Here is an 11,173-nt window from a genome sequence, read left to right as displayed (position 1 = left end):
CCAACGAAATGGAAATAAATGGCAAACTGTGGACGTTAGCGCATGTATTGTACAGGAACAGCAAGGGTTTATTGGTGAAAGTAATACCATCAAAGCCCAAGACATTTGTCTTGACACTGAGCAAAATGTTTGTCACTTTGAAATACACCCTGATGAAACACCTGCAACTATACTTGTATATATTGGGAGAGGGTGTGTATGTATGAGAACCTTTTGTAGTCTTATAGTTATAGATGGCATTGTAGTAGATATGAGTAATCATTGAAATATTTGTATTTGTAGCTTTACCAAAATCATGGGATGTGATTTCAATTATTCAGCTCCTATCACGTCTTATCAATTGTTACAATCTAATTATACATTAATTCAAAATTTACTACCTACTCCCATTAGGATGAATCTCACCCTGGTAAGGAAACTACTACAACATGATGATTTGCATCAACTGCTAGAGCGCATCCGGAACAGTGGACAGAAAACTCTAATCACTGTTCACCATGATGCAAAAGAGATACATCATATCTTAGAAAGGGTAAAAAGGGATGGAGAACATCATGGCTGGGAAACTCTTCTAGGGTGGTCACCAACCACAACAGGGATTTATAATCATGTATTGCACCCGGTAGTAGTTGTGTTCAGTTTAACTGTGTTATGCCTATTGCTTACGATCATATTATATATAAGAGTATGGAAAGTGATAGTATGCCTCGAAAGACTTCGAGAACTCTGTTTAAAATATTAGCAGGGATGCTTCATAAAAACAAAGGGGGGAAACTGTTAAAGAATAGTGAATTGAAACTGTCTAGAAATGGCTGCTTAGCACAACTTACATAAAACTTGCTTAGCATGAGTGGCTAGATTTGCTGAAGCCTTAGGCCGTGCGTGGGAAAAGTAACGAATCTTTACTTAGTTTAATAAAAAATAGTGCCTCAGAGCTCGTTCAGGCTGGGAAGATAAGGGAGCCACACGCAGTCGGCGCACCTGTGTCACCGACTCCGAGAGGGAAGACGCCAAAACAATGGGGGAAAATAAGACCTTGGGAGGCAACCGCCAGACCCAACAAAAACAGAAGTACAACCGTCATCAGAGACTGCAAAAAAACAAGAATAAGGAGAAAACCAGCTTGCCTCAGAAAGACGATGAGACCCAATGAGGAGCAGGAGACCCCAGACCAAAAAATTACTATTGGTCTAACTATCGCGTGAGGGGTGGGAAATGGAAGTTGAAAAGACTATAATTACCCAGGATTTGTTTATGTTAGGGTCCCTCTTCGGAGGCACCCAGCTCGAGCTGTAATTACGGCACGCGTGTGATTAAAATTTACTTTGTTTTGATTTGGCTCTGAACTTTACTTGGGGGAACCTAGGGTCGAACTCTGTTATGGTGGCCGACAAGCCTAATTTCCGTAACAGGCCGATGAGGCTGCAAAAAGGGCAGCATTATCCATGTCAGTGGCAGCATTAGTTCCAGAGAGACTGTTAAAAATGGAAATTCCAGTATACACTGAAAAAGAAAATAAATTAGCAGAAATACTGAAATGCATAAAAACTCCTGAAGGATGGTGGGTGACATCTACTGGACAGTGTGTGGTAACTTTGCCGATAATGAAGAAGCTGATGAAGCAAATACATGGTAGTACCCACATGGGAGCTGAGGCATTGGTTGAAACAGTTAAAAGATTTGCTGTGGGAGTTAGTATGTTAATAATTGCAAAGGGTATTACACAAAAATGTGAAATCTGTCTTAGAAATAATCCCAGGATTCAGAAGAAGCCCCCCCAGGGGAAGTAAAAAGGGGCTTCATGCCTGGGGATTACTGGCAAATTGATTTTTCTGAATTACCAAGATGTAATGGATATAAACATTTGTTGGTAATTGTTGACACCTTTTCAGGATGGCCTGAGGCTTTCCCGTGTCGTACCACTAAAGCAGGGGAGGTAGTGAAAATGTTATTAAAAGAAATCATACCAAGATTTAGGGTACCAGAAGGGTTTTCTTCAGATAGGGGACCTCATTTTATAGCAGAAATAGTACAACAAATCTCAAAAATACTACAAATTAAATGGGACTTACATACCCCCTGGAGGCCACAATCCAGTGGAAAAGTGGAAAGAATGAATCAAACAATTAAGAGACAGGTAGGAAAATTGTGTCAGGAGACTCAGATGAAATGGACTGATGTTTTACCTCTGGCATTATTAAGAACCAGAATAACCCCAAGGGTTAGGGAGAAAGTTAGTCCATTTGAGATTCTGTATGGCAAACCTTACACTGTAAATTTAACTGGAAATGAAATTCAAATGCACATTAAGGGTGATCAAATTTTAAGTGATTATCTCTTGTCTATGGCAAAGGTTCTTCTCTCCGTAGGTACATCCAGTTATACTTTTAGATTACACCCGAGTGAAAGCAGTACCTCGAGAGACGTGGAAAGCTGAACAAGTTCAACCTCTAAAGTTAAAAATATATAAAGATATATGAGATGTATTAGAAGCGAATCGGTTTTAAATTTAGATTGTATTCAGGGAAAAAATGCTTTAATCTGTTTGTTAGGAATAGGGTTAATATTGTTGTTACGGTATCTGTGTAAAAATGATGTTCTCCTTAACAACCAGGGGAGAAATGTGGTGGTTAGTTTTTCTAGGTTACCTGAGCCAAACAATTAAAGGGAATCAGGAAGGATTTAGGAGTCACAATCTCCATTTGGAAGTAATTACGAAATCTATGAAGATAGTTAACCAGAGGGATTGCTGGGTGTGTACCCACTTCCCTGAACTTTCCAACAAGGGCTTCCCACTAATTGGAGTGCCTATGAAACAACCAAACAGGAATGGGAAGTCCAGAGGGTGACAGGAGATTATTATCAATGTATCCAAAGATGTAATAATAGTAATAAATGGTGGGAGAAAACTATACTTTATGGAAAGCAACCGATCAACTGTACTGGAGCCATTAAGGTAGGAGGTTATAAAGATTGCTCTCGGATACCTGAATAGGTTATAAGTGGCCAAGTAAGGAACTAAATGGGTGGCGTGTTCCAAAAGGTAGTGGATGGTATTGGTTGTGTGGAAACAAGGCACGAAAAGTGCTACCTCCTAATTGGTCAGGGTCATGTACTTTAGGGGCAATAATCCCTAATGTTACTATAAGAAAAGAATTGAGTAATAAATACCAAAAATCCTGGCTAAGAACATTCATAAGGAGACAAAAGAGGGTCAATAATCCTTTAATAGATCGACCTACTAGGTTGCAGTCATTCGTAAGGTGGCTGTTTCCACAACTGGGAGTGAGTGAACTTGAAAAAGCAATAGTAAATATTTCAGCAGTTATTGAAAAAAATAGGGAATAAAACCTCTGATGCCACTGCAGCTTTACAAGAGGAGGTTTCAGAAATTGCTAAAATAACTACCCAAAACAGGATGGCTCTAGAGATGTTATTGGCATCTCAGGGAGGAGTATGTACAGTAATAAATACTAGTTGCTGTGTATATGTGGATCAAAGCGGGAGAATTTCTACCGATCTAAATGAAATCTGGAAGCAGACTGAAATCTTACATGGGGTTCAGAAAGAGGATACCTCTTTTGGATTTGAAGAAACATGGAAATGGTTGACTTCCTGGTTCCCTGACGTGAGCTCATGGGTTAAAAAGTGTTTAACAATTTTGGGAATGGTGTTAGTAGTTTTTGTATGCGTTTATGTAGTGATTCAATGCATTTGTAGATGTTGTACAAAATTAATATGGGAAAGATTTTAAAAGAGTGAGACTAATATGAAAATGATCATATAAGTCTCAAAGGGGGGAATTGTTACAAGACAACCCTGGGAAGCTCAGAAGGAATGCGTGAACTAGGTAGATTAGGATAACTTCTAACATTAAGTCTGAAGTGGTCTAGAGGTAGCCACTTAGATAAAACTTGCTTCATGAGTAGCTAAATTTGCTGAAGCCTTAGGCCGCACTCCTAGTTCAGTAAGAAAGGGCCCCAGAGCTGGTGCAGGCTGGAAAGATAAGGGAGTTACAAGCAGGCTGCATTCCTGTGCCCCACACTCCGAAAGGGAGGATGTCAAGGCTTTGAAATAAGGCCTGCTTGGGCACCAGGACCTTGGGAAGCAAAACAGCAGCAGCCTCAGTGCCTGATATACGAGGGGCAGGCCAGTGCCTGCTGGCTGTGCTTGTGAGGTCACAGCAGCCTCCGTGCCCTATAGGCCAGTGGCAGGCCCATAGCTGCTGGCTGTGCTCGTGAGGTCACAGCAGTCCCATTGACTGATATGCCAGTGGGATGCCCAAGGCTGTTTGCTGTGCTTGTGAGGTCACATTTGTCTCAGTGCTTCACAGGACAGTGGCAGGCCAATGGCTGCTGGCTGTGCTCGTGAGGTCACAGCAGCCTCTGTGCCCTATAGGGCAATGGCAGGCTCATGGCTGTTTGCTGTGCTTATGAGCTCACAGCAGTCTGAGTGCCTGATAGCCAGTGGCAGACCCACAGCTGCTGGCTGTGCTTGTAACGTCACAGCAGTCCTATTGCCTGATAGGCCTGTGGCAGGCCTCTGTCTGCTGGCTGCCTTTTGAGGTCACATTTGTCTCTGTACCTTATAGGGCAGTGGGAGGCCCCTGGCTAGTCGCTGTGCTTGTGAGGTCCCATCAGCCTCCTTTTCCTGTAGGCCAGTGGCAGGCCCATTGCTGCTGGCTGTGCTTGTCAGGTCACAACACTCCTACAGCCTGAGAGGCCAGCAGCAGGCCCCTGGCTGCTGACTGTGCTTGTTGAGGTCATAGCAGCCTCAGTGCCTCATAGCACAGTGGCAGGCCCATAGCTGCTGGCTGTGCTTGTAAGGTCACAGCAGTCCTATTTCCTGATAGGCCCGTGGCAGGCCTCTGTCTGCTGGCTGCCTTTTGAGGTCACATTTGTCTCTGTACCTTATAGGGCAGTGGGAGGCCTCTGGCTCCTCGCTGTGCTTGTGAGGTCCCATCAGCCTCCTTTTCCTGTAGGCCAGAGGGAGGCCAATGGCTGCTTGGTGTGCTGGTGAGGTCAGAGCAAACTCAGTGCCTGTTTGGACAGTGGCAGGCCAATGGCTGCTGGCTGTGCTTGTGAGGTCACAGCAGCCTCAGTGCCTCATAGCACAGTGGCAGGCCCATAGCTGCTGGCTGTGCTTGTGAGGTCACAGCAGCCTCAGTGCCCTATAGGGCAGTGGCAGGCCCTTGGCTGCTGCCTGGGCTCGTGAGGTCACAGCAGCCTCCGTTCCCTTTAGGCCAGTGGCAGGCCCCTGGCTACTGGCTGTGCTTGTCAGGTCACAGCAGCCTCAGTGCCTCCTAGGCCAGTGGCAGACCCACAGCTGCTGGCTGTGCTTGTGAGGTCACAGCAGCCTCAGTGTCTTATAGGGCAGTGGCAGGCCCCTGTCTGCTGTTTGTGCTTGTGAGGTCACAGCAGCCTCCATGCCTCCTAGGCCAGTGACAGACCCACAGCTCAGTGCTCCTGAGGCCAGTTGTAGGCTCCTAGCTGCTGGCTGTGCTGGTGAGGTCACAGCAGCCTCAGTGCCTCCTAGGCCAGTGTCAGGCTCATGGCTGCTTTCTGTGCTTGTGAGGTCACAGCAGCCTCAGTGCCTCAAAGGCCAGTGGCAGGCTCATGGCTGCTTTCTGTGCTTGTCAGGTCACAGCAGCCTCAGTGCTTCTCAGGGCAGTGGCAGGCTCCTGGCTGCTGGCTGTGCTTGTCAGGTGACAGCAGCCTGAGTGCCTCCTAGGCCAGTGGCATGCTCCTGGCTGCTCCTGTGCTTGTGAGGTCACAGCAGCCTCCATGCCTCCTTGGCCACTGGCTAGCTCATGGCCTGCTGGCGGTGCTTGTGAGGTCACAGCAACCTCAGTGCCTCCTAAGCCAGTGGCAGGCCCCTGACTGCTGGCTGTGCTGGTGAGGTCACAGCAGCCTCAGTGCCTCCTAGGCCAGTGGCAGGCTCCTGGCTGCTGGCTGTGTTTGTGAGGTCACAGCAGCCTCAGTGCCTCCAAGGCCAGTGGCAGGCTCTTGGCTGCTGGCTGTGCTTGTGAGGTCACAGCAGCCTCAGTGCCTCCTATGGCAGTGGCAGGCTCATGGCTGCTGGCTGTGCTTGTGAGGTCACAGCAGCCTCAGTGCCTCCCAGGCGACTGGCAAGCTCATGGCTGCTGGCTGGGCTTGTGATGTCACAGCAGCCTCCGTGCCTGATAAGCCACTGGTAGGCTAATGGTTGCTAGGTGTGCTTGTGAGGTCACAGTAGCCTCAGTACCTCCTAGGGCAGTGTCAATCCCCTGTCTGCTGGCTGTGCTTGTGAGGTCACAGCAGCCTCTGTGCCTCCTAGGCCAGTGGCAGGCTCATGGCTGCTGGCTGTGCTTGTGAGGTCACAGCAGCCTCAGGGCCTCATAGGTTAGGGGCAGGCGCCCCCTTCTGTTTGTGCTTGTCAGGTCACAGCAGCCTGAATGCCTCCTAGGCCAGTGACAGACCCACAGCTGCTGGCTGTGCTTGTGACGTCACAGCAGTCCTATTGCCTGATAGGTCAGTGGCAGGCCAATGGCTGCTGGCTGTCCTGTTGACGTCACAGCAGTCTGAGTGACTGATAGGCCAGTGGCAGGCCTCTGGGTGCTGGCTGTTTTTGTGACGTCACAGAAGCCTCAGTGCCTCATAGGCCAGTGGTATGCCCTGGCTGCTGGCTGCTGGCTGTGCTTGTGAGGTCATAGCAGGTCTGTTGCCTGATAGGCCACTGGCACGCCTCTGTCTGCTAGCTGCATTTTGAGGTCACCTTTGTCATAGTGCCTCACTGGGCAGTGAGAGCTCCATGCCTGCTGGCTGCGTTATGAGGTCACGTTTGTCTTGGGGCCTCATAGGGCAGTTGGATGCCCATGCCTGCTGGCTGTGCTTGTCAGGTCACAGCAGTCCTATTTCCTGATAGGCCTGTGGCAGGCCTCTGTCTGCTGGCTGCCTTTTGAGGTCACATTTGTCTCTGTACCTTATAGGGCAGTGGGAGGCCCCTGGCTAGTCGCTGTGCTTGTGAGGTCCAATCAGCCTCCTTTTCCTGTAGGCCAGTGGCAGGCCCATTGCTGCTGGCTGTGCTTGTCAGGTCACAACACTCCTACAGCCTGAGAGGCCAGCAGCAGGCCCCTGGCTGCTGACTGTGCTTGTTGAGGTCATAGCAGCCTCAGTGCCTCATAGGCCAGTGGCAGGCCCATAGCTGCTGGCTGTGCTTGTAAGGTCACAGCAGTCCTATTTCCTGATAGGCCCGTGGCAGGCCTCTGTCTGCTGGCTGCCTTTTGAGGTCACATTTGTCTCTGTACCTTATAGGGCAATGGCAGGCCTCTGGCTCCTCGCTGTGCTTGTGAGGTCACTGCAGCCTCAGTGCTTCACAGGCCAATGGCAGGCCCCTGGCTGCTGGCTGTGCTTGTGAGGTCACAGCAGCCTCCGTGCCCTTTATGGCAGTGGCAGGCCCGTGACAGTGTGCTGTGCTTGTGAATAATTTGTAGTACAGAGGATCTGACAATGAAGGATAATCCTCTTTTGAGAATCTGAAGGGCTATAAAGCCCTGCTCTCTCTTGGCATGGCTCAGGCAACAGTTTGTGGTGTTTTAGGGGCGGCACTAATTGCTGCCCGGTGGGGGAGGCAAGGTGATAAAAAGACCATTGAGTCCTTGGGAGAACACATAAGAAACTCCCAGAGTCGAGCCAAAGAGACAATCGAGTTCTTGCAAGACTCCCGGAGTCGAGCCAAAGAGACAGTTGAGTCTTTGCAAGAACAGGTAAGAAACCTGCAAAGTCAACTCACTGCGGAGCGCAACCATACTCAGCGGCTTCACATAATCTTATCAGACTCACTAGACCGAGAGAGAATCCTGCGGTCTGAATTGGAAGAAAACAGGCGGGGGGTTGATGATAGTGAACCGGGATTCTCGAATTTGGCCGAACTAGACGGAAAACAGGCATCTGATCTAAAATCCATATATCCAATTAAAGAATTAGAAGACAGCAGGAACTCCTTTTATTCTGGAGATGGGAATGTAGTAATGAGACCCTTGATTAAAACGGAAACCACTGACAATGGTCAGGGGGGTATTCAACGACGTACCACGCGTATGATCCCCTATTCCCCTCAGGACTTCGGAAAAATACTCCCGGGGCTCCCGGGAAACTGAAACTGAGTATGTGTGGAGAGTCTCCCTCACCGGGGGGGGATCGCATTCTGCTGAGCGAAGATGAAGCTAGAGGATATTGGGGACCCAGAGTCTTTCTAACCACAAATGATAACAGGGAACCATGGTCCTTGACCCAGAGGGTAGCCTACTGGGCAGGAGGATTAGACCAATGGAAAGAGGAGACCCTTTTTCTATTAAAACACCCACAGCGGGCCACATTCTGGAAAGCGTGCAGAAAACTGCTTGCCTCCAATTGATGCATGACCGTTTGCTGCTTCTGCAGCAGCCCTCCCCCATGCAGTGTGTGGCTGACCCCGAGAGGTTACATCCTCTGATCAGGGGACTTCCTGATGCTTTAAAACTATATGCTGTTCAGCTGCAAGACCGATTACGAACTCCCCGACCGAGACGAAGGGGAGGCCCCCCCGACATGACTTGGGGGGAGGTGGCACAGGAGCTAATTAATTACGGAAGGCGTATGGGATTCACTGGCCAGGGGGAAACAAAGCATAAAGCAGAAATAAGAAGAGTTGAGGAAAGTGGGAGGCAATATAAATCCCTGCAACACCCACATCCTGGGAAACCGGTACGGGTGTTGGATAGCAGGAGACAATTATTATGGGCAGAAGGCATTTCAAAGGGAATTCCCAGAGAAGTCATGGATAGGTTACCAACTCCCAACCTGGAAGGTTTGGTAAGAAGTTGGGACAGGATAAGGGGAACCCCATCTTCCTCAAACCCCAAAGTTCCTCCTCCCTTATCCCAAGACCCCGTCTGCACCCCAGGACTCTTAAAACGAACCCTGAGACCGCACATTCCTGGATGGGCGCGACAAATATCTGATGCAGTAACTAAAGTCAATGGACGATGGGGAGTAAATGGCTGCCCCAGACTCGCTGCTTTTTGCCCTAATCCTCCATCCCTCTTACCTGGGACTGGGGAGAATAAGAAACCGAGGAATCCCTTGTATTACCCGGGACAACCGGTTCTAGTGGACTTACCCACTGTGGGACAAATACCTCTAGTACTAAAAGCTTCAAAAAATCTGTATGCATGGGTAGCTACTGATGCCCATGGGAAAGATCATAGAATCCATGCCAGGTGGATCCTCCCTTCCTTTTAGGTCAACAATGTAAAAGGAAGAGGACACTGGGGAAGAAGACTTGTCTTATGTTGAGCTTGAGTGTCCTCAACGATACTACCTGTGGTAGTTATAACAGTTATTTTTATCATTTTTTGTAATTGTGTGCTGCGATCATAATTAGCTTTATTGTTGAAAACACAACAGCCAAGAATGGCATTCTTAACTTGTGTTGGAAAGATACTTCTTGTCTTAATGTGCTTACATGTGCTATGGCAAACCTACCACCAGAATACACTTCTGGGGCTTGGTATTGTACCGGCCGAATAGGTGATGGGGCAACCACCTTCTTCAGCCCTCTGGGCAACAGAGGTGCAACTTACTTTCAATTCCCACCAGGGATAAACGGGCCATTTGCTCAGGGCATTGGAGCTAAGAAGGGGCATTACTGGATATGCAGGCACACAGCATATACATTTTTACCCACGGGGTGGTTGGGAATTTGTTATATAGGGATTATCAGACCTTTGTTTTTCCTTTTGCCAGAAACAAGTGGACCTCGGTTAGGCATAAAGGTATATGATAACCTTGGAGACAGAAGTGTTGCCTGTAAGACGCGATCCATTAAGGGAAATTTGGGCGGGACGCAAAAATGGGGAAATAATCAGACTACAAGCAGCTCTAGAAATTATTACCAACAAAACCGCTGACACGATAGATCTTCTAACTTGGCAATCCCAACAGATGCGCACGGCAATCCTTCAGCACCACATGGTTTTTAGATTACCTGTTAGCTGAAGAGGGAGAAGTGTGTGGGAAATTAAATATTCCTAACTGTTGTTTGGAAATAGATGATGTAGGCGAAGTAGTTCTCCAGTTAACCAAAGATATCAGAAAAATAGCCCACGTCCCCGTCCAAACATGGAATGGCTGGAGTGGCGATTTGTAGTCCTGGTTACTGGGGGCACCGTGGGTGAAACAGTTAATATTGTATTTGTTAGGTGCAGTTGCCGCCTTAATGTTCTTGTATAATTCCTTGCTTTGTTCAATTAATCGGACATGTTGTGTCAAATATGCAATTTGTTCCTACCACCTTGCCGGACGGCATAAAGAAAATCCGTGCCATCCATTGGCCGTGGCCAACCACAGTACCCATCATTTCCCAGTTTCTCCTGAAGGAGGAAATTGCATATTGACATCCACAGCGCATTTGCCAGCTGTTTTATGCCTATTGTAACAATCCTACCTCATTAACTCAGTTTTGATGTCTGTTTTGTAAAGTTAAATGTTGTTGAAGTTGTTAAAGAATAAGCTTGCATTGAGCAAGACCTCTGTTTAATCACTGTTAAGCACTTTATTTTTTACCCAAACCCATGTTGTTCCCACGACTTCCCCCCCGTCCCTAATTCTCTCTCCTTTCCTTCCTTGCTTGCTTGCTTGCTTTCTCTCTCTCTCTCTCCTGCTGCCAAGCTGCAATGTTGAGACACGGGGTGGTGTAGAGGACCGGTACTAAATGCGGTTTTGTCTTGACATTGCTGCTGCTGCTGCAAAGCTGCCGCTGCCAAGGTGTGTCGGGCAATGCCGCGCTGGCGCCCCCGGGAGCCGTCTGCGAAGTAAACAACCTCGTGCACCTGCACGGGGTAAAAAGGGTGCGAAAAGGGCAGAAGGTCGTCTCTAGGGCACGAACCGCACGTACTCATTTGCCATCTGCGCATGAGCAGGAGACCCCCAGATACCCCAGCCCATTTCTGGAAGGTTCCGAGAGGGCGGACTGCGCATGACGGTTAATCTGCATGGGAAGCGAGGAAGCACCTCCCAGAGGCCGGGCAAGAACCTATAAAAACTGCAGACTGTGTGAATGGTGGGGCTTGCTTGCGACGACTGAAGAACTCGAGCAGAGTCAGCGGAACCAGATGGGAGCTTCCCCCCTCTGCCCCCCCGCCCCGCCGCAAGGA

This window comes from Dromaius novaehollandiae, unplaced genomic scaffold (genome assembly GCF_036370855.1).
Source record: "Dromaius novaehollandiae isolate bDroNov1 unplaced genomic scaffold, bDroNov1.hap1 HAP1_SCAFFOLD_78, whole genome shotgun sequence".
NCBI classification, from domain to species: domain Eukaryota; kingdom Metazoa; phylum Chordata; class Aves; order Casuariiformes; family Dromaiidae; genus Dromaius; species Dromaius novaehollandiae.
This window is presented reverse-complemented; position numbering follows the sequence as displayed.